Below are 3,670 nucleotides of genomic sequence, written 5' to 3'. Positions count from 1 at the left end.
TGAGTGCTCATGCTAACATTGCCCATCCTATCTGAGTGCTCATGCTAACTGTACCCATCCTATCTGAGTGCAAGTGACTCCTGGAACTTTGCGACAAAAGAAAAACTTTTCAAAGACATCGCTTTATTCCCCCTCTTCCAAAAGAAATGTTGTATGCACTGTAATATGTAGGAATGTATATGTCTGTATATATGGTACCAGTCTAAATTACTATTAAAAAAAAAAAAGGTCAGTATTATTCTTTTTAAGTAACCAGTTGTCTGCTGCATCGTCCATGGCAAATCCATCTGGTTCTATTTTTTATTATTATTATTATTATTATTATTGTTATTATTATTATTATGTGCCTAATGTATACTGTATTTATATACGAGGAGGAAAAAGAAAAATAAGCACTTCGCCTGGCGAAGCATATTTGTTTTTTTTTTTTTTTGTTAAAGTTTATTTTTTTTGAAGACTTTTATTATAGATGCCATTTTATTCCCCCATTGTGCGGGGAAGGTGGCAACTTTGATGGACCTCAGAAAAATTTAAGTCAGAAATTAATTTACAGCTACTGTATATAAAGAGAACACTTTTTTTTTTTTTAAAAGCTTAAAAACAAAGTAACTAATCTTGTAAATGAAGTATATCTGCTATTTATTCTTTTTATTTTTCATCCTTGTAGTCATGGAACAGTGCAGATTAGAATTAAACCACTAAAATATTAAACTTTTTTTTTTCGCAGTCTTGATGTTGTTTTTGGATGGTAGACTTTTAATAGCATGCTTGTTTTTTTTTTTTAAACACTGTTTTAACAGTTCTAACATACTGTAGGGTAAATAGGTTGGGTATTGGGGAAGGGGGGGTGGTGGGTGTATTAGTGGCTGCCTGGTTTATAAATTATAATAAGAGAGTCTTGTTCCTTCACTGTGTAGGGAGCTCTACAGCAAGTCTTGTGTACTTGCTAAGGGCAAAGGTGGGAGGTGGGAGTGGGGTAGCCCTCGCTGACTGCTGTCTCTGGTTTTGTACTGCCTGACATTGCTTTTAGAAAGAACACGTGTCTTTCACACCTACAATTGTGGTATGGCAGTGTTGAAACTTGACTCTTGTGTCAAGACACAGCCTCCCAGTTGCAAGGCACACACATATTGCTGCTGCTGCTGGTCCTAATCTCCTATCCCTGCTTGCTACTCCAAGTAGCCATTGCCAGTAGCTTGCCCTTCTAACATTTTATTGCAAAAACAATAACTATATTAACAATAAGAAAAGTTGATTTTTAGTGCCGGTTCACACTAGGTCGCTCCGACTTCGGGGGCAAACTGTGAAGTCCCGTGCAACGCGACTCCGGCGCGACTTGCACGGACTTCATATAATGAATGTCTATGCAAGTCGCCCCGAAGTAGTACAGGACCCTTTTTCTAAGTCGGAGCGACTTGTGTCGCTCCGACTTAGAACGGGTCCTGTAGCACTGCATGGACCGCGACTTGTCAGGCTGACAAGTCGCAGTAGTGTGAATGGACACTTAGAACAAGAGGGGAAAAAAAAGCGGTATTGTCCCTAGCAACGGTATTCCAGCTGTCTGTGTTCCAGGGCTGTCTAAAACATGGCATATGGGATGCGATTCATTGCAATGCGGTCTTCTTACCTACAACTTTTTAAATCTGCCTTGTTTTTGATGTTCGGGGTTTACCTTATTTCTTTTTTTTTTAGCAGTAAGAGGTTGGTATAGCTGTTAAAGTAAATCTGTCCCCTGCGAAATAAAATTATTGGGGTTGATTTACTAAAGGCAAATAGACTGTGCACTTTGCAAAGTGCAGTTGCACTCTGCAAGTGCAGTTGCTTCAGAGCTTAGTACATGAGATAAAGGTTTTCTTTGCAAAGAATACCCAATCATATGCAAGGAAAATAAAAAAAACAGCAGTTTTGCTTGCACAGGATTGGATGATAGCAAAGCTTCTGCTCATTTACTAAGCTCTGGAGCAACTACACTTTGCTAAGTGCACTGTCTCTTTGCCTTTAGTAAATTAACCCCACTGTGTGGTAAAGCAGACCAATATCATTTTTGGTTATTAGGTTAATGTTGCGGGTCCTAAATAATCAGCAGTGGAAAGTTCTGGGTTTTCTTGCACTTTACATTTACAACTCTGATTTAGAGTACTGCATTCAAAATGGCTAACCACAGGGTAAATTTTGTATTATGTTGCAACAGTCTTTAAAAAACTGACTCATACAGTGGAAATGTGTTACATTATGTCCAAGCTCTCTTATCTTGGTGACAGATTTTCTTTAGCAAAGTACGGCTTAGTTGGAGGTCAAAGAGAAGGTGTGATACTCTACCTTTTTTTAAGAATAAAAATGAAATTTTATAAACGTATACCTTATATTTATAGATATTCATTTGTGCCTGACTAGCTGATTACTAGATAGCAAACCGATTCCACGTGCACCTTTTCTTGTTTTATTGAGAGACGTGGTGGAATCTTAAAAGCTCATTGACTTTGACACACTAGTATTAATAGAACTTAGGTGTTGATTTACTAAAACTGGAGAGTGCAAAATTTGGTGCAGCTCTGTGTGGTAGCCAATCAGCTTCTAACTTCAGCTTGCTCAATTAAGCTTTGACAATAAACCCTAGAAGCTGATTGGTTTCTATTAAGAGCTGCACCAGATTTTGCACTCTCTAGTTTTAGTAAATCAACCCCATAGTGACTGGATTACAGTGATCTAATTCACCGAAACAGCAGCAGAGTAAATTTTGGCTAAGTTCATCGTCAGTGGGCAGTCTTGTAAGCACTGATGACCCACAGACCTATGGCTGTGAGCCACAGACCTTCTAGACAATCTACAACTCTTGGGTTAAAAAGTATCCATACAGTCAGATCTGTTTGGATATTTAGATCAGGGTTTCTCAACCAGGGTTCCTTCAGAGGTTGCTGGAGGAGCCATGGGCAATGGGGGATTTGTGCCTCTCAGATAAATTCCCACTGACACCATTGATCTTTTTAGCTATCTATTAGCCCCGGTTCACACTTCTGCGAGTGCCGGGTTTGCATGTAATGTCGGAGCGCACTGCTCCGACATTACATGCGATCAGCTGTGCGGTGCGAGTTTAGCCATACAGTTTGTATGGCTAAATTCGCATCGCACCCGGAGCAAACACGCACAGGAGGCATTTTTGCAGCCGCATCAGGATCGGATCGCACAGCGGTTCACACATGTGCGATCCGTTCCTGTGCGAACTGCACGATCGCACTGCGATATGCGATCAAACTGGGGGTGTCGTTAAGAATACATTGACACCCCCAGCGTATCGCATATGGCAGTGTGAACTGCCGGGGGTGCGTGTGCGATGCGGGAACAGGCTGCGAATTCGCAGCCTTCCCGCATCGCATAAATGTGAACCGAGCCTAAGGTGGTATTTTTTTCTAATGACATCAAGTGTGGGGAGCATTGTTTCCACTGACCATCACGCTAATATATCATGGGTTGTAAATCTAGTCATTTTTAGCAGGGGTTCCCTGAGACTGGAAAACTATTTCAAGAGTTCCTCTGTGTTGAAAAGGTTGAGAAAGGCTGCTTTAGATGGTCACTGGCCTGTGAGTGGACTCGTATGGCATTTGACAGGAGCAGATATCAATTTTGATAATTGGCCAGGGTGGCGGATGTAGTCCTACATTAGTCGGTGTAA

The 3,670-nt window shown here is 40.8% G+C and overlaps 1 protein-coding gene across 1 annotated transcript in view; it reads left to right on the top strand.

Moving 5' to 3' along the window:
* The window catches only part of LOC309544101 (noggin), a 1,352-nt gene extending 1,283 nt beyond the window's left edge, over positions 1–69 (top strand). The window contains exon 2 of the mRNA XM_082276481.1: positions 18–69. The gene's annotated coding sequence lies outside the window, so the exon portion shown is untranslated. The remainder of the gene's footprint in view (positions 1–17) is intronic.
* The last annotated feature ends 3,601 nt before the right edge of the window (positions 70–3,670 follow it).

The sequence above is a fragment of the Pelophylax lessonae genome, assembly GCF_965119305.1.
Source record: "Pelophylax lessonae genome assembly, contig: HAP1_SCAFFOLD_947, whole genome shotgun sequence".
Classification (NCBI taxonomy): Eukaryota; Metazoa; Chordata; class Amphibia; order Anura; family Ranidae; genus Pelophylax; species Pelophylax lessonae.
Note: the sequence above shows the minus strand (reverse complement) of the source record. Positions and strands in the feature narration are given on the sequence as shown.